The sequence below is a fragment of the Lissotriton vulgaris genome, unplaced genomic scaffold (genome assembly GCF_964263255.1).
Source record: "Lissotriton vulgaris unplaced genomic scaffold, aLisVul1.2 SCAFFOLD_1016, whole genome shotgun sequence".
NCBI lineage: Eukaryota > Metazoa > Chordata > Amphibia > Caudata > Salamandridae > Lissotriton > Lissotriton vulgaris.
In genome coordinates, this window is record NW_028243438.1 from 158,601 (window position 1) to 178,778 (window position 20,178).

General features: G+C 49.8%; 1 protein-coding gene across 2 annotated transcripts in view; it reads right to left on the minus strand.

Moving 5' to 3' along the window:
- Positions 1 to 20,178, minus strand: part of LOC147668346 (sialate O-acetylesterase-like) — a 615,033-nt gene that overhangs the window by 23,661 nt on the left and 571,194 nt on the right. The gene's annotated exons all lie outside the window — the stretch shown is intronic.

Here is a 20,178-nt window from a genome sequence, read left to right on the forward strand (position 1 = left end):
AATGTCCATTGGAGTATGAAATAGCAAATCAGCAGGCTACACCCTCCTGAGAGAGATGCAGGGATGAGGGGCTGTGTAGGGTTCAGCAAGGTGGGCTGACAGGCTGGACCTGACCAGAGGGGATTTAACTTGGTTGAGGGAGCATGGCACTAGCCCAATGCTGCCCTTCTCAGTACCTCACACACGACGGACCAGTTTCTCACTGCTTCAAAGGGATGTTGATGCTTCCCCTCTTTTTTTCCTTTAATTTTTTTTAGGTCCAATCCTACCAGAAAGCACAACTATCTGGTTTGCTAACAACATCAATGGGGACATTCAGAAAGCCTCACTGAGAATGCATTCTGCCCATTGGTTACCATTTATGGGCTTTGAGGTTTGTAACTCAAATTTGCTTGCTTTCTAGTTGCATGCTTTGTTTTAGGATGTCCAGCTTGAGTTATTCCCTTCCCTTTCCTAAACTCTATTATTATTTTTTTTTAATTTTAGTTATCATTTTCAAAAAAAAAAAAGACAATAAGACATTTACAGTCGGATATACCAAGAAAGCATCGAGACATAAAACATTACTTACTGTATTCTTCCACCACTACTGAATTTCCATAAACAAGCCTTTAAATCTTGTTCTTATCCTGTCACATTTGCTGTGCATTCAAAGACAGAGGTCAAATGTCAGACTCTGTCTTTGGAGGGAGCAAAGTGTTTCCTTTCTTTCTCTGACTTCAAAGTGAGAGGATTCATGTGATGATCATATTGCCTACTCTGGTGTGCTGTAGGATGTTTTTTTCCACCACAACACAAAATTTAAATGACTGTAAATAAACAGATATTTAAGAATATAGAAAGCACAAATAAAACACATTTTTGGGTGATTCTGAAGTGTGGTGGAAACAAATATTTTATATGCTAAAAACAAATCAATACACTAGGTGATGACATTTCCACTCATTGTTTGTGCGCTGAATACTTCTATCAGTAAAACTGTATGTCTGTGCAAATTTAATAGTTATTTCAATTGAAAATGCCATGTATGTAATGGCAGTGTGCTTAGCTATCACTCCATACATACTTACACTAAGCCACTCCACGCTGTGCCACTGCATTATACACTGCACCACTTCACACTGCGTCACTGCACTAGACTCTGCACCACCCCACTCTACAACACTTCAATCAACGCCTTTCAACTCTACGCCAGTGCACTCTAGTCCACACAACTCTACTATGCACCAATGCCCTTTATGCATTAACTCGAAGCCAATCTGATCTACTCTGCACCACTGCACTCAACTCTATGCTCTTCACTGTGCTCTGAAACAATTTACGCCACTGCACTATATGCCACTCTCCTCCAATCTGCGCCATTCCTCTCCACTCTACACCCTGTGCCAATGCACTCCACTCTACCCCACTGTATTCCACGCTGCTGCCATCTAAGCCAATTCACTCCACCACTTTACTCAAAACCAATACACTCTACGCCAATATACTCTGCACCACTGCACTCTACACCACTATCCTCTATTCTGCAAAACTCTATGCCATTCTGCTCTACACCATTGCACTCTACTTCACTTTACTCTGTACCACTTTACACCATTGCACTCTATGACACTACTCTTCAACACTGCACTCTCTGCCACTCTACTCTGTGCCACTGCACTCTACTCTGCACTACTCTACGCCACTCTAGTGCACTCTATGCCAGTGCACTCTATGCCAATACATTCTACACCACTACTCTCTACGCCAGTCCACTATATGCTACACGAATCTACTCTGCACCACTGTACTGTGACACTGCACTCTACACCACTTCACTCTATGCCTCTCTACTCTAATCTGCACCACTCTTCTCTCTACCAATGCAGTCTATCCAACTCTGATATGTACCACAGAACTCTGCGCCACTGCACCACTGTACTTTGCACCACTCTTGCCAATTTATTCTATGCCACTGCGCTGGCGAAGAGTGCACTCTATGCAAGACTGCACTCTTCGCCACTAAACTCAACGAACAAGTTACTTACCTTTGGTAAAGATATATCTGTAAGAGATATATTAGTTATGGATTCCTCGCCTTAGAATTACCCCCAGGCGACAGACTGGATCCGGAGAATTTTTTCTCCAGCAGTACCCCTGTGCATCAGTAGGTGCCGTCGGTCGACTCTGTGTTCGTCGTTGGAGTCGTTTTTGCCAGAATGACGTTGCAGTATCTACTTAGACGCCGCCCGTGTGGATGTAAATTCTTTACAGAACATTCCACGCCAGAAGTGCAGAGTCATGCAAGACACTGACCACTGGTGCACAAAACCAGGGCCCTGAAGAGAAGTCCCTTATCCTAGAACGGGGAGGATGTGTGGGGCGGTGAGGAATCCATAACTAATATATGTCTCTAACAGATATATCGTTACTGAAGGTAAGTAACCTGTTCATCTAAAAGAGACTATTAGTTATGGATTCCTCACCTTAGAATAGATACCCCAGCAATACCAACCCCAGAGGTGGGTCTACGAACTAAGTTCACACCAGAAAATCCTGGAGAACAAAACGGCCAAAATAAACGTCTCTCCGGACTTGACTATCCAGGCAGTAATGCTTAGTGAACGTGTGCAGTGATACCCGCGTGGCTCCCTGGCAGGTTTCACTGAGGGGGACTCCACGTCCCAAAGCAGTAGTGGCTGCCGTTGCCCTGGTGGAATGGTCGTGCAGTCATACCGGAGGTCCCTTTTTTGCCAAGGAGTAGCAGATCTTATTGCAAAGGACGACCCATCGAGAGATGGTCCGTTTTTGCACAACCCTACCTTTCTTGGCGCCCACATAGCTAACAAAGAGTTGATCGTCCACCCAGAACTGTTTTGTGCGATCCAAATAAAAGGATAATGCATGTTTTGGATCCAGATGGTGAAGTCTCTCCTCCTCCTTGGAAGGGTGCGGGCGGGAAGAAGGTGGGCAAAGTGATGGTCTGTCCTAAGTGAAAGAGGTAACCACTTTGGAAAGTAAAGAAGGTCTAGTTTGAACGACAACCTTGTCCGGATGAACAGAAAGGAAAGGAGGCTTAGAAGAAAGAGCCTGAAACTCACTCACCTTGCGAGCAGAGGTGAGGGCAACCAGAAAAGCAGTCTTTAAGGTCAGGAGTCTGAGATTATGTAGTGGCTTGAAGGGAGCATAAGGTAAGTTAAGACCAGATTCAAGTCCCACTGGAGCATTACGAAAGGAATAGTACGAAAGAGGTGAGTAATGTCCTTAAGAAATCTATTTACAATAGGGGACTTGAAAAGAGAAGGCTTATCAGGAAGGCGAAGGAACGTCGAAATGGCAGAAAAATAGCCTTTGGGATTGCCACGAGCAGAGCCCAGCTGCGCCAAGGAAAAAATGAAGATGAGAACCTCTAAAAGGGGGGCAGAAAGGTGATCCACAGCCTTTGCTGTGCACCATGCTACAAATTTGTTCCATCTACAGGCGTATACTGTTTTGGTTGAGGGACGTCTGGCTGCCAAGGTAACGTTACATGTAAATGTGGGATACTTGTAAAGCGCACTGTTACTCTACCCGAGTGTCCTGGCGCTATAGACCGCTGGGGAACCCGTCCTGGTTTTCCATGTGAGATGGTCTCTTACTGGGTACCCCAAGGGTGAAACCAGGCATCCCCGGCGTCTGTGGGGGGCCGTTGTGGAGATGAGGTAAGCTTAATGCCCAGAGTTGCCGAGTGTGTTCCCTGGTTAGAGTAGGCACTGAGGCGAGAATTATCGAGTCCGTTGACCCTGGTCCAAGACCCTGCCACGTCGGGAATTGAACCCTGGTCCCGGGCCGTTCTCTGCTTACAGGTCTGCCGCCTCTAACCAGTGAGCCACACCACTCCACTGTGAGTGGAGGTAGTAGGGTTGAAAGCTGTCAACTGCCGCCGCACAATCTCCACGCAAGGAGGTGGAGGCTGGACAGTTTAGGGAGGAGGAACGTCCCCTGTTGCTGCGACAGAAGATCCTCCCAAGGGGCAGTCTGATCGGAGAATCAATGGCCATGTTTAAGAGCTCAGGATATCAGACTCTTCGGGCCCAGTCCGGAGACACAAGAATGACTTGGGCCCGGTCACGCTTGATCTTCTTCAGCACTCTGGGCAGAAGTGGTATAGTCGGAAAGGGGTATAGAAGACCTCAACTCCACTCGCAACGAAAAGCATCGCCTAGCGAGGAATGCCGCCTTGGAAATTCCAAGGCAAAGAACTGCTGACATTGCGTGTTCTCTGTTGGCGAATAGATCTAACCAAGGCTCTCCCCACCTCTGAAAGAGACTTGCACCACCTCTGAAGAAGCCATTTGTGATCCATTATGCACCTGCGGCTGAGTTTGTCCGCCCTGGCGTTCAGTGAACCTGCTAGGTGTTGAACCACCAGGGACATGCCCTGATGTTCCAGCCATGCCCAAAGGTGGAGGAGCCTCCGGACATAGGATCCATGACCCCACCCCGCCCTGTTTGTTGCAGTACCACCTGGCGGTGTTGTTGTCTGTGAACACCTCCACTACTCTACCTTTGACAGAAGGAAAGAAGCTTTCAGTGCAAGACGAATCACCCGGAGCTCCAGAATGTTGATTTGGAGCCCGGACTCCGACTGGGACCAGAGGCCTCTGATCTCCGCCTCCTCCATGTGGCCACCCTATCCCAGGAGTGACACATCTGTCACCACTGTGAACTCTGGTTGGGGAAGGGAGAGGGATTTGCCTTTGACCCAATCCTGGTTTGTTAGCCACCACTGCAATTGATGTGCAGCGTCCTCCAAGATCAGGACGCAATCGGAAAGATTCCCCTGATGCTGTGCCCACTGGAACTTCAGGTCCCACTGCAGAGCCCGATGACACCTGGCATAATCCACCAGCGGGATGCAGGAGGCCATGAGGCCCAGTAGCCTCAGGGTCATTCTGACCAAAACCCAGGATGAGGCTAAAAAATCGGAATCATAGCCCGAATATCCCAGACTCGCTGTTTGGGAGGATAAGCCCAAAACTGCATTGTGTCCAGAACAGCTCCAGTGAAAAGGAGCTTTTGAGATGGAATTAGGTGTGACTTTGGCACGTTGATAGTGAACCCCAGCAAATGCAGGAGGTCCGCTGTAGTCTGGAGGTAGGAGGCGGCAGCCCGGGGCAAAACCACCTTCAACAGCCAGTCATCGAGATAGGGGAAGACTGGGACCCATGATTTGCGCAGATGGGCTGCGATGCCGCCTTCACTTTCATGAACACCTGAGGGGCGCTGGTAAAGCCAAAAGAGAGCACTATAAACTGTAAATGCTTGTGGCCGACCGTGAACCGTAGGTAGCGCCTGTGCGCCCACAAGACAGGAAATATGGAAATAGGCATCCTCCAAGTCCAACGCTACCATCCAGTCTCCAGGGTTTAGGGCAGACAGAACCTGAGCCAATGTCAACATCTTGAGCTTCTTCTTCCTGAGGAAGCGGTTGACTTATCTGAGATCCAAGATAGGATTCAGGCTTTTGTCCTTCTTGGGCACCAGAAAGAAGTGGGAGTAGCAACCCGACCTACTTCTGGCACAGGGCCACGCTCAATGGCTCCCTTGGCCAAGAGAGCCGTAACTTCCTGGCAGAGAAGGGCCAAGTGATTCTCCGCCATGCGATGGAATGTCGGTGGCATGGAAGGAGGAGTAGTCTCAAAGGGGATGGAGTAGCTGCTTTGGACTATCTGCAAAACCCACCTGTCCAACGTGATGTTCTGCCAGTGGGGGAAGTGATGGCGAATCTTGCCGCCTACTGGCAACTGGTGGCCCTGAAGGGTCAGACTAGGAAGGTTTGGAGGCTGTCGCAGAGGGGGCACTGGTGGACTGACCCGCCCACTGGCCCCCTGACCCACGACGCTGGGTCCCACGTCCCTGGCTGCACAGAAGCTGAACAGTTTGCACAGGCCTGTAGCTCTGGGCAGAACGTGGTGAGGAACCCCTTCCGTAGCCACAAAAGGGGCGAAAAGCAGACTGCCAGGGGAGAGATGGTAGCGAGGCCCAAGGATCTGGCCATAGCCCTAGAATTCTTAAATTGCTTGAGCGTGTTGTCCGCTTTCTTGCCAAACAAGCGACGGCCATCAAAGAGCATGTCCAAAAGAGTCGATTGGACATCGCCCGAAAAGCCAGTGGACCTCAGCCAGGTGTATCGTCTCAGGGCTACTGACGTTGAAATCGTCCTGCCCTGCGAGTCTGCGATGTCCAGCCCACATCGTATGCCGAACTTTGCTGCATCTCTACCCTCAGCAACTGTAAAGGAGACAACGGTCTAGGCCTCCGGGCACTGTGGCGGCACTGTGGCAGCACCTGCGTGACCATATCCCACACAGAGACATGCAGTGTTCACCGACCGCAGTCCTAAGCAGGCGGAAGAAAACATCATCTGCCCAAGGTGATCCAGCTTCTTGTATTCCCTATCAGTTGGAGCTGTAGGGAATGAGCCCTAGTTAGTAGAGGCGTGGACCACCAAGCTCTCGGGGTTAGGGTGTGGGGAGAGGAAAATAGGGTTGCCAGGGCCGGGCAGTGGCGTTGAGCAATCATCCTATCCAGCCAAGTGCCCACAAGGATGTCCGTGAGGGACTCATTGAACGGCAACAGGGGCTCCGAAGAGGCTGCTGCAGGTTGAAGCACCTCGGTCAGGAGGTTAGTCCTGACCGCCACCATATGCCGCTCGAGGTTTAAGGCCTCGGCCGCCATGTGCTACACCACTGCATATGATGCACCTTCATCTGTAGCCATGGTAGGGAGAGAAATCATGTCAAGGTCTGGAGAAGAGTCCAGACCACTGACCTCACCCAACTCCTCTCTCCAGTCCGGTTCTTCCAACTGGTCTCCCAGAGGGTCCACAGACCAGTCCTCCTACACCTCTCCTGGTTGCCACCAGGGAACAGCAGGGTAGAACAAGGGCACAAAAGTACAGGTCAAAATTATTCCGCCTCCGTGTCCATGTCGAGGGGGAGGATAGGGTCGACGTCAGTTGGGGACAAAACCGGCGTCGGAAGGGGCGGAGGCATTGTCAATGCATTCGATGCCGGAGGTGTTGTAAGGTCAACCGGTTCCAAATCAGATCCAGGTCTGGATCCCGGGGGGCCCTGCGGCACTGGAGCCATAGCCGCTGGCATCAAAGGTCTAGAACCCCCAGCCGAGTCCACGGGGCCCAAAGGCGCGCCGGCAGAGTCAGGCTGCCCAAAGATGGAATGGAGGGCTTCGTAAAAACTACGAAGTTGGGCAGGGGTCGCTCCAGCTCCCGGAAAGGGAGGGAGGCTCGGAGTCGACCCAACAGGCTTCGCGGGCAGAGCCGGATGACTACCTTACACATCCCGTGTCACGTCGGCGGACGAACAGGGCGAACGTAAAGAGCGACAGTGCTCCTTTGCCTTCTTTTTGTGCTTCGACTTACCCGAAGATGAAAACTTCGACGAGGAGTGGTGGTGATGGCTCCTCAAACGGTCCTGCGACCTCCCACTCAGCTGTGACCTCGAGCAGCGTGCTGCTGATTGCTGGGCCTCCAGAAGCTTTCGGGTCTACTCCCGCAGTAACTTCGGGCCATGGCCCGACAGTCGGAGCACAGCTTCAGGTCATGGTCGCGCTCCAGACACCAGAGGCAAACTATATGAGGATCCATCACCGACATCAGCTTGTGGCAGGTGCAACAAAGCTTGAAGCCGGTCCGCCAATGTGACATCCCTGTGCACAAAGAGTCAAACGACTTGAAAAAGAAGTTGACAAAAGTAAAAAAAGACAGTCAAAAAATGACTAGAGGTACCACTCTCTCCGGATCTGAACTGGCTGCCGTGGAAAAAGAAAGAACTGACGTCAGGGAGCAGGGGCGGCGTCTAAGTAGACACCACAACGTCATTCTGGGGACACGGCGCCAACGCCACCTACCGACGTGTAGGGGCACTGCTGAAGAAAAAATTCTCCGGATCCAGTCTGACCCCTGGGGGTAATTCTAAGGTGAGGAATCCATAACTAATAGTCTCTTTTAGATACCACTCTACCCTGCACCACTGCACTCTATGCCACTTCAGTCTACTCTGCACTACTCAATGCTATGCCACTCTATGCCAATAAACTCTAAGCCTCTAAGCTCCACGTGACTATACTCTACCCCACTCTAATATTTTCTGGACCACTACAACCTACATCGCTCTACTCTATGCCACTGCACTCTAAGCCATTATGCACTCTATTCTGTACCACTCCGCTCTATGCCATTTCATTACTCTGAAACAATCTACTCTATGACACTGCACTCTACACCACTCTACTCCACGTCCCTCCAATCTGCGTCATTGTACTCTACACCACTGCAATCTACTCTGCACCACTCTGCTCTACGTCACTGCACTCTATCCCAATGGACTCTATCCCAACTTACTCAAAATCAATACATTCTACATCAATCTACTCTGCTCACTATACTTTACACCACTCCACTTTAGTCCACTCTACTCCAATCCATAGCATTCCACTCTACAACACTTCACTCCACTATACTCTCCCTATGACTGTCTATTCCATTAAACTCCACTCTCCTCTGTGACACTCCACTCGATGCCACACCACTCTACAACACTCTCCTTCCCTCTATGGCACTCTACAAAACTACTCCTCCCTACAACGCACTATACAACTCCCTCAATGCCATTTCATGACACTTTACTCCACTCTGTTCTGTGACACACTACTCTACGACACCACACTCTGACACTTTATGCTACTCCACGCCACTCAACTCTACACCACCCTCCCCCACGCTGCCATTCAATTCTTCTACACTACTCCACTCTATGACAATCTACTCCTCTCCAAACTCTACTATAAAATACTCTACTCCATTCTACGCAACACCCTCTACGTCACTCTGGTCTGCTCTACACCACTCCATGACACTCCTTGCCACTCCACTCTGACACTCTACACCATTCAACTCCATTCTACGCCTTTCCACTTTACGACACACCTCCACAACATTCCTTAACACTCAACACCACTACGCTCTATGCCACTCCTTGACACTCCACTTCACTCAACTCTACTCTACACCAATCCACGCCATTCTAAGATTCTCTAAACTTCTCCATAACACTCCACTCTACTCTACTCTACTCTACCCCACTTTATGACAGTCCACTTCACTCTCCTTTACCCCACTAACGTGTAGGCAATTCAGAACAGCAGCAATGCTGGGGTACAACATGGATAAAAGATATTGGCAAAATCAATAAGTCTTGCATAGGCGTGACTTATTGTTTCTGCCAATGCTTGTTATTCTATTGGACCCAAGTACTTGGTGTAGCCACTGTAGTTCAAAAAGAAATATGTGATTTGCCAGTATTCACAATTTTACACACTACTACTAGTCAGCAGGCCACTGGGCAGACCCTAGTTCAGCCGAAAGGTTGGCATAGGGCGAAAGAGGGTTTGGAAAAGTCAAAACAGAGAGTGACTGAACTTGAGCACTCAACTGGAGGCCCTCTGCATTGGTGAAGTCCATCCATAAAGGATTCCACCAAGAACACCAGAGTTCAATTACAGGTCCATTTAGGTCACCGCATAGATCTCTCTGTAGTGTAGGACACTTAGTTAGCAGCTTACCTTTGTCCTTCCGGGGTGCTGGGTTCATATCCTGGTAGCCAGTATGACAATTGTTTGGGGTCGCCTTATCAGTGTGTCATAGACAGCAGCCTAAGATAGGGGTAGCACAGATAGTATCACCATAGATAACCTACGGGCCTGACACTAGCCCACAGTGCTGTTCATCTGGTGAGGAATGACTGAGTTATTTGTGTATCTTTAACTGATGCGATATAAACTAGTGGATAGCTTTCAGTTGTCCACCCAGCACTAGGGCCTTTTAGATAGGTGAGAAGCACCTAGACCCCTTATCCACTATGTCTGCCCGTGTGAGACACCTAAGGCCACAGTCAATATGAGGATGTCCATGTAAGTCAGCGTAAGGGTAGCAAGAATTGGGCTGTGTACTCTAGAAAAGAGGTTCTCTTTTTCGGTCTAACTAAAACAGCTTTAGCTGCCTGTCAAAACTTCTGTCACTGCACAGTTCACAACAGATCACATACAATGTACACATATGCTTACAAGCAGGGCTTTCAGCATGCCCTCGTGTGATTATCTTGATTTGGTGAGTCTCATTCGGGTATTCGCTCGCTGGTTTAACTTTCAGGTTTTGAGACGCATACTGTGGGTGTTTATGCTTTTTTAACATTATAGTTTGTGGATGGAGTAATTCTTCTCAGTGATACCGTCGGCCCCATGCTTGCGCTAAAAAAACCAATATACGCATACATTTTTGGTTTATTTATTCTGGCATGAAAACACTGTGTAGTGAGGCAATGATGGTAGCGGCTAAAAAAGCACTGGCAAAGCCTACAGGTCTCGTGTTTTCTAAGAGAAAGCACTTCTTCACTGATTGGAAAGTTTGTGTGTGTGAATTTGAGAATGTGTTACTTGTAGGCTGGATAAGTGAATGCATGGACCGATAATTAATGGGTGAGGGCTTGATGAATGGTTAAATAGGTGAATTCATGAAGGTGTCAGGTATGGCAGCCAGCATGGTGCCAGCAGTGAAGAAGGGCTCTTGCCAGCCTGAAATTAATACTTTGGAATCCTTCAGAATCCTTATTCTCATCCGGAGAAATGTCTCTTGCGTGCAAAGCACTTGGAGGTGGGACTCTAGCTGACAGGATATATTGTGGTGCAATACTTACATAGCCATCTGTGCAGCAGTTTGAACGTGCCTAGAGGGAGCGGCATGGCCTACACCATATGCTGGCCTCACCTCTCACTACAGTCGTCTTCCGGGGTGTGCAGGAGGGGACAGTTGTCGCATCGGATGCGGTGCTCCAGACTCCCCATTAAGGCCTGGCTGAGCTGGGCAGTGTATGAGAGCGATGGCGGGCAGGCTGGGACATTGGGGTGGTGCTGGCATTGTTGGACTTTGATGGTAGGATCTGAGGTTGACTGAGGGCAGGGGAGGTGAGCTGCATTGTGGCATGTTGGGGCCAGAGCTTTGAGGACGAACAAGTATGCTGATGCATGGGCAGATCCCAGCGTCCTACATAATAAAGACACAGTCGCAGGGAGAGGATGAAGGCTACCCTGGCAATATGAACCTTCAATGCTTTGAAGCCCCCCACTACAATAAAGGTGTGCTGGCAGGCGGTGCTGGGGGTTCCATCCTTATTGAAACAGACATAGAAGCACATGGAGCCACATGCATGGGCAGAGATTAGGACAACTGATGCAGGGCTGGTCTTGAGTGGACCCTGGGTGGTGGAGGTGTCGGGTTTGTCTAGGCATGGTTTGCTTGTTTAGGTCCTAGGCCCACTAAACAAAGATGGTAGGGCCCTGCCCCCTCCATGGGGTGCCAGTCTGCTCATATCCCCTGAGCAGTTTTCGTCCTTAATTTTGACGCCTCCCAGGTACTATGTGATAAATATGACGCATCCATAGTTTCCTATGAACTGAACTATGTTAAACCTTTTAAAAGTGATATATTTGCTTGTGTAAGTTGAATTTTTGTCAATTTTTTTATTCAGATAAATATTGGGTATTTTTCTAAATTGGTGTGGTTTCCTTTTGTAGTGTTTTCACTGTGTTACTGTGTGTGTTGGTACAAATACTTTACACATTGCCTCTGCGATAAGCCTGACTTCTCGTTCCAAGCTACTAAGGGGGCGAGCAGTGGTTATCTTGAGTGTGTAACTCCCTTACCATGACTAGAATAAGGGTCCCTACTTGGACAGGGTAAAAGCCACTGCCAACTAGAGATCCCCATTTCTAACATTTATGGCAGCAGTGAGGATAGGACTTGTGTTTGTACTTTACATACAGTGCTTGTTTTACACTACTATCAGATTGCAGACATTACACAACCAAATAGCGTTTTTCTTTTACCATCTTGAGTTTGGATACATTTTGAGCTCTCTGCTACGAGCATGTCTCAGTCCCGAGAATCATTAGTTGCACCTGCAGATTTGATTTTTTAAGAGAACAGGTTGGAGTCCTGCAATGAACAGCAACTTAAACAAATCTTCAGGTAGCGCAAGGTCCAGTTCAAAGGCCTCACCAGAAAAGAGGAGCTACAAAAGGTGCTGAGGGCCTGGGTAGCTTCCAGGAATGCCAGTGGGCATTCTGATGATCCTGTTGGGGAGATTAAGGAGCAAAACCTGCATGAGGATGTACTTATGGTTCATGATCTGGGGGGGAAGGTGCCCCCAGGGCAGGTAGCAGTGTCTCATCTGAAGGTCTGTTACCGGGGGAGCTGGAGGACCGGCGTGAGGACAGGATGAATTAGATGGAGCTAGCGGGCCAGGCTCAAAATAGAGGAGAAAAATATGGTTTGGATCAAGAGCTGAATTTAAAGGTCAAGCAGGTTGAGTCCAGCACAGGCGGTAGCAGCGTTAATTCAGTCCAGTTAGAGGAAAAAATGCACATACCTAAGACCTTGACACAGGATTACAGCAAGGAGATAGACATAGGTCTGTGGTTTAGGGGCTATGAGGCAGCTTTACACATACATCGGGTCCCGGAGAGAGAATGGAGGGCAGGTCTGTGAAAGCATTTTGCAGTGGAGGGTCAGAGTACTATGTTGGCCTTAAGGTCACTAAAGGCACTTACCCACACAGAGATTAAAGAAACCCAAAGCAAGACATATGGCCTTACTCCTGAGAAGTACAGGGCCAAGTTTAGGGAGAGTAAGAAGCTTGAGGCCTAGACGTGGCTGGAGTGTGCTGATACTTTTTGCAGAACACTGGATGGTTGGGTGAAGGGTAGCGGGATAACAGATTTTAAGAGCTTTACAATTTGATTGCATGGGAGCACTTGTCTGGTCTGTGTTTTCCAGAGCGGCACCGGAAGCTTGATTGACATTAAGCTTACTGACACCAGGAAGCTTGCTATGGAGGCCGACCACTGGCTCAGCACAAGGTTTCAAAAAAGGCTGAATGTGGGAGAACCAGCCAAGAAGGGAGGTTTAGGCTCCTCTCAGCAGAGTCAGGGGGAGGTCAAGGGAGACATAGTTAGGTACCATGTTAAGGGGGAAGGAAAGGGATCCCATGCACCTTCTGAGAAATGGGGAGGGGGTTCTGGTGGGCGATGGCCAGGGCACCAGGGGCAGCTCCTCCACTTGAGCGGAGGAGCATAGCTTCACAAGCCACTGAGCTGAAAAAGAAAACGGTAATAACGTTTATTTATTACCGTTTTATTTTTCAGCAACCCATCCTGAACTAAGTGTCAGGACGGGGCGAGGCCAGCACTGCCGAGCGGCAGCAGCAGACAGCTATGCGCTTTAAAATGTGCATGTCTGTTTGGTCAGTCATCTTGGGGTGCCCAGCCAGACATGCACATTTTTAAGTTCTCTAAACTAGCTGTTTAAGCTAGCTGCGTTAGAGAAAGCACAGACCTCCTGTGCTCGTGGGAGTGCTGAGAGAGGCCGCTCTATCCAATCCTGGTGCTGCTTACATGCTGTGACAGCAGCGCAAGGATTGGGAAGTGCAGTTTCCTGCTTACGGGGCTTCCAGAAGGCGCTGGAGGACGTTGCGCAACTAAGAAGGGAAAGTTTATTATATTATTTATTGTTGTTGTGACCTCCCGAGCCTCCCCACCCTCGGTACATGCCAGCTGCCACTTACTACCACCCTAACTCCAGCCTGCGCAGCTTAGCGAGGCCTACCCATGCCTGTTATAGGAAAACAGTCTTAATAAATTCTTATTTCTGGCTGCCTCAAGCTCTCTCAATACCTCACTACTTTCTTGGAAACTTCAATTCAATATATGCCACTAACAGCTCCTTCCAGCAACACGTTTGTCCTACCCGAATAAAAACTCCCACAGCAAACAGCTATGCAAGGACATCAGCCAACAGGGGCTGTTCACACACATCAGAATACCATTAAGCCTCTCCAATCAAACTTTCCTTTCAACTCTCTACAGCATTTTAATCTCTACCTCTAGCAAGGCACATGCACATTATACATACATGAAGGAAGGATAAAGAAACATAGTAGAAGAGTTAAGATTTTGTAACATATAGAATATAATAGTTTGTCATGAATGTTACAAGCGTCATCACACGTCAAATCTAAAAATATCGCACCTGAACATACAGTGAGACTCAAGATTCAAACCATTTAGGTATAGGCTACTTCTGAGGTGTGTGTCATAAATAGGGCTTCCATCTCAACATCCTTGTAGTTTTTCATGAATCAGGCAATCAATAAACCAAGCCAATAACAGCATATGTTGAAGTTTGAACTTCCTCAGATAAACAGTGCTGTCTAACCCAACCCAGACACACTAAATCCAGCAGCTTCTTGCAGATGTACTATGCTAGGGAACCTTTGCAGACCTGGGAGCAGCTCCTACCGATAGTACACAAGCAGTTCATGCATTTCCTCTATTTTAACTTAAAAGGGATGAGCAATATCTTTTTATGACCCTACCCTACTTCTTTTTAAATGTAAAAGGACAGAAGTGATGATAGATTGGAATCCCCATGTATCTTGTGTAAGAAGTGAATTTTCTACTCAGTATTTGTCAATGTTTTTTTACTCTGCACAGCTGCCGTATACACTCAACATCTGTTTTTTACCCAAACTGTTTTTCTCTTCAGGATTCTCGTTTTGTGAAATAAGTTATTCTGGAATGTATACAGTGACAGGGGCTACTTTTGCTGGACTTCGACTATACCTGTAGAGATGGAGTGGGAAATTTGCCACATACTTCAGTTTGTTTCTAAGCACTTCCATATCTTGCAAATAAGGGATACAGGCAGAAGGCTGTTAGACCCTTTCCCTCTGTTCTCAGTGGTTACAGATCAGTGACTGTGTTGGATATTGAAATTTCCCATTGAAGTCAACAGGCCTAAGAATCCAGACCATGCCATTCTTTTTGTACGCCTGAGTAAGGGTAGCAATAGCGAGCAATCAGGTCTAACTCCATGAGGTGAGAGAAGAATTGCAACACATAGATAGAGTATTACAAGTAATCAAACACAAACTCAATGTTCAATCATTTACAGAGAATGGTTCAGAGCAACAAGGAATTAAACCTGGACAATGCACGGACCAACTCTAAACACCCAAAAACATCTTCTGACAGTTCTACATAGATTTAGGATTATGAGTGGGTCATTATTTCTGACGAGCGAGCAAACCCCTGTTTACACACGGGTCAGAATTAGGAGTTTGGCTGTGTTTAACCCATCCGATAATTATCAGATGCACTAAATACATCAACAGTCGTTAAATGTAATGTGGGAAAGTCATATGGTATTTACCATACAATGCGAATTTTGGTGCGTTAAACACCAAAACCGGCATATTATTTCCCACAAACTTGCAGTGGGTGTTATTGATCACACCCGATAAAATGCATACCCATGGTATTGTTATTTATCCGGTGCAATAAATAACACCTAAACTCAAGGGAGCGCATATAGCGTAATGGCCAGAGCTGCCGACTTTGGAACCAGAGCCTCGGCATCAACAAAATCCTGTGATTCTGGGCAAGTCACTTAATCTCCCTGTGCCTACCAAAAATTAATGCGTCCTTGTGTAATGTAAAGCACTCTAATACCTTCGGGTCGGGTTCGCGCTGTACAAAACTGCACCAAAAAACCCCTCATAATCAGGCCAAAAGTGTTTGCACGTGGCAAGTATCCTACACAAGCAAAAATGGAAAGTTGGCCAAATTACCTCTCACCAATAAAACAATATTCGACAAGCAACACAATATTTTCATCAGAGAAAAGAAAAAGGAAAAGAACTTACTTACCTTCTTTGGCTGTTAACATTTCAAGAGATGCAGAACGGATAAGCAAAAGGAGGGTGTAATGGACTGTGATAAGTAAGCAATACAAGGCTGCAATATAGCTTGTTTGCCTGCCTTAGCAGGGTATACTGGCCATTAATGGCCCGAGGTGAGGGCCTTTAACAAGGGAGCTGACCTTTATTTGCCAATATAGCCCAGCTACTTGGACATTCCGCCCCATGAGGTTAGAATGTTCTAATTTAAAAAACACATAGGCCTCTCGGAGCCAGAGGGGGTTGAAATCCCCCTCAGGCTCCGAAGCCTTTGTTTCACAGCTCTTGCTATGAATGTTCTATAGCTAACAGCGTGCAGGGCCATAGCTGTCTAACATTCACAGCAAGAGTTGTGAAACAGGGCTGAACTCAGCCCCTGGTTCTCCCAGAATTGGCTGAACTGCTTTTTGTAGTACAGCCAAACCAGGGAGAACCAGGAGCTGACCAGCATTCACCCCTCCCTCCTTCTGAAACCCTTGTGACGCTGAGCTACAGGAGGAGGGAAGGAGGAAGGCTGCATTTGTCCTGCACAACCTGCCTAATTGATATATTTTTGAGAGGCTCACCCTCACCACTGAAGACACAATAAAGACGATGAAGTCAATCCACTCCAGGCCACCATGGACCCCTGCCCCCACCACATTTTCAACAGAGCCGCCGACACCATCGCACCCATACTCTGCCACACCATCAACCACTCCCTGGCAGCTGCCTCGTTCCCTGATGACTGGAAACACGCTGAGCTCAACCCCCTCCTGAAGAAACCCTTGGCGGACCCCAACGACTTCAAAAACTATAGACCCATCTCCCTGCTCCCGTTCCCAGCAAAAGTCATTGAGAAAGCCATCAACAGCCAACTCGCCACACTCATCGAAGAGCACAACATCCTTGACTCCTCCCAATCCGGATTCAGAAAAAAAACACTGTACGGAAACTGCCCTCCTCGCCACATCAGACAACATTTATACCTTACTGGACAAAGGAGAAACAGCAGCCCTCATCCTCCTTGACCTCTCAGCGGCGTTCGACACAGTCTCTCACTACACCCTAATATGCAGAATCCACGACGCAGGGATCAAAGACAAGGCCCTCGACTGGATCCGCTCCTTCCTCTCCGGCAGAACGCAGCGGGTCAGACTCCTCCCTTTCCTCTCGGACCCTACACCTACCACCTGCGGAGTCCCCCAGGGGTCCTGCCTCAGCCCTATGCTCTTCAACGTCTACATGGCTCCGCTCGCCCCCATCATCAGAACGTACGGACTCAACATTGTGTCATACACAGATGACACCCAACTCATCCTCTCCCTATCCAACGAACCCAACACAGCCAGACACAACATTTGAGAAGGCATGGAAGCCGCCGCCAAATGGATGAAACAGCTGCCTACAACTAAACACCAACACAACGGAAATACTCATCATGGGCCCAAACTCAGACGCCTGGAACGACACCTGATGGCCCCCCGCCCTCGGAAGCCCGCCTACCCCCAAGGACCAAGCAGGCAACCTGGGAATCATCCTGGACTTAGAGCTCAAAATGGACCGCCAGATCAACTCCGTCTCATCCTCCTGCTTCTACACCCTCCGCCTCCTAGGTAAGACCTTCAAATGGATCCCCCTCGAACACAGAAAGACCGTCACTCACGCCCTGGTCACCAGCAGGCTCGACTACGGCAACGCACTCTATGCCGGAATAAACAAAAACCTCAAACTACAGAACATCCAAAACGCAGCCGCAAGACTCGTCCTCAACCTGCCAAAACACTGACACATCTCCTAGCACCTGTGCACACTCCACTGGCTCCACATCAAAGCAATCAATCAATCAATCAATCAGTGACATTTATAAAGCGCGCTACATACCCGTAGGGTCTCAAGGCGCTGGGTAGGGGGGTGCCGCTACTGCTCGAACAGCCAGGTCTTCAGCTTCTTCCTGAAGGAGAGGTGGTCTTGGGTTAGGCGCAGGTCGGACGGGAGGGAGTTCCAGGTCTTGGCGGCCAGGTAGGAGAAGGACCTTCCTCCTGTAGTCGCTCTTCGGATGCGGGGGACGGCGGCGAGGGCGTGGTTGGCTGATCGGAGGTGGCGTTTGGGAGCGTAGAAGTTGACTCGGCTGTTGAGGTAGCTCGGGCCTTGGTCGTGTAGGGCTTTGTGTGCGTGGGTGAGGAGGCGGAAGGTGATTCTCTTGTTGATGGGGAGCCAGTGAAGGTCTCTCAGATGTCCGGAGATGTGGCTGGATCGTGGGATGTCGAGGATGAGTCTGGCAGAGGCGTTTTGGATCCGCTGGAGTCTCTTCTGGAGCTTGGCGGTGGTCCCGGCGTAGAGGGCGTTGCCGTAGTCCAGTCGGCTGGTGACGAGGGCCTGGGTGACGGTCTTCCTGGTCTCTGAGGGGATCCACCAGAAGATCTTCCGTAGCATGCGTAGGATGTTGAAGCACGCCGAGGAGACGCTGTTGACTTACCTGGTCATGGAGAGGGAGGAGTCCAGGATGAAGCCCAGGTTTCGTGCATGGTCTGTCGGTTTGGGTGCGGTGCCCAGGGCGGGAGGCCACCAGGAGTCGTCCCAGGCGGAGGGTGAAGAGCCCAGGATGAGGACCTCCGTCTTGTCCGAGTTCAGTTTCAGGCGGCTGGTCGTCATCCACTCGGCTACCTCTTTCATCCCTTCGTGCAGGTTGGCTCTGGCGGCGGCGGGGTCGTTGGTCAGGGAGAGGATCAGCTGGGTGTCGTCGGCGTAGGAGATGATGCTGAGGTGGTGTTTGCGTACGATGGCCGCGAGGGGGCTCATGTAGACGTTGAAGAGGGTGGGGCTCAGTGATGATCCTTGGGGGACGCCGCAGATGACTTCGGAGGCCTCTGACTTGTACGGTGGTAGGCGGACTCGCTGTGTTCTTCCGTCGAGGAAGGAGATGATCCATTCCAGCGCCTTGTCCCGGATTCCGATGTTGCTGAGGCGCCGTGTTAGGGTGCGGTGGCAGACCGTGTCGAATGCCGCGGAGAGGTCTAGGAGGATGAGGGCCGCTGTTTCTCCATTGTCCATCAGGGCTCGGATGTCATCGGTGGCGGCGATGAGGGCGGTCTCGGTGCTGTGTTTGGCTCGGAAGCCGGACTGTGAGGGGTCGAGGGATCCGTTCGTCTCGAGGAAGGCGGCCATCTGCTTGTTGACGGTCTTCTCGATGACTTTGGCTGGAAACGGGAGAAGCGAGATGGGGCGGTAGTTCTTGAGGTCGGTGGGGTCCGCTGTTGGTTTCTTGAGTAGAGCGCTGAGTTCGGCGTGTTTCCAGCTTTCGGGGAAGATGGCGGTGTCGAAGGATGTGTTGATGATGTCTCGCAGGTGGGGTGCGATGATAGCGTCGGCCTTGTTGAAGACGTGGTGAGGGCAGGGGTCGGTTGGTGATCCGGAGTGGATGGAGTTCATCGTGCGGATGGTGTCTTCTGTGCTGATCGGGGTCCAGGCGTGGAGGGTGGTGGTGGGGGGGGGTGGCAGGTCGGTCGTGGTGTGCGTTGGTTGGTTGTTGAAACTGCTGTGTATGTCCGCGATCTTGTTGTGGAAGTATGAGGCGAGGGAGTTGCAGAGGTCTTGCGATGGGGTGATGTCGTTGTTTCCTGCGCTGGGGTTGGAAAGCTCTTTCACGATGTTGAAGAGTTCCTTGCTGTTGTGTGCGTTGTTGTCCAGCCGGTCCTTGAATGCTGTTCTCTTGGCGGCGCGGATCAGCTGGTGGTGTTTCCGGGTGGCCAGTTTGTAGGAGGTCCTGTTGTCCGGTGTCGGGTCCCTTTTCCAGACTTTCTCGAGGGCTCGGCAGTTCTTCTTGGAGCTCTTGAGTTCGTCGGTGAACCATGGGGCCTTCTTGCTGCTGGGTCTGCTGGGCGGGGTCCTCAGCGGGGCGAGTTCGTCCGCGCAGTTGCTGATCCACTTCGTGATGTTATCGGCGGCCTGGCTGGGGTTCGCTGAGCTGGCAGGAGGGTGTTGGCTCAGGGAGGTGGCTAGCTGGTCTGCTGTGATCTTGTTCCAGCTTCTGCGGGCGGCCTGTTGCTGGTGTTGGTGGGTCGTCGTTCTCTTGAAGGTGAAGTGGACGCAGCTGTGGTCCGTCCATTGAAGCTCTGTGGCGTGGCTGAAGGTGATGTCTGTGCTGGATGAGAAGACGGCGTCGAGTGTGTGTCCGGCGAGGTGGGTGGGGGTGGACACCAGTTGCTTGAGTCCCAGGTTGGCGAGGTTGTCGAGCAGGGTGCTGGTGTTGTGGTCGTTGTTGTTCTCCAGGTGGAAGTTCAGGTCCCCCAGGAGGATGTAGTCAGCGGAGGGGAGGGCATGCGGGCTGACGAAGTCGGCGATGTCCTCGCTGAATTGTGTGCGTGGT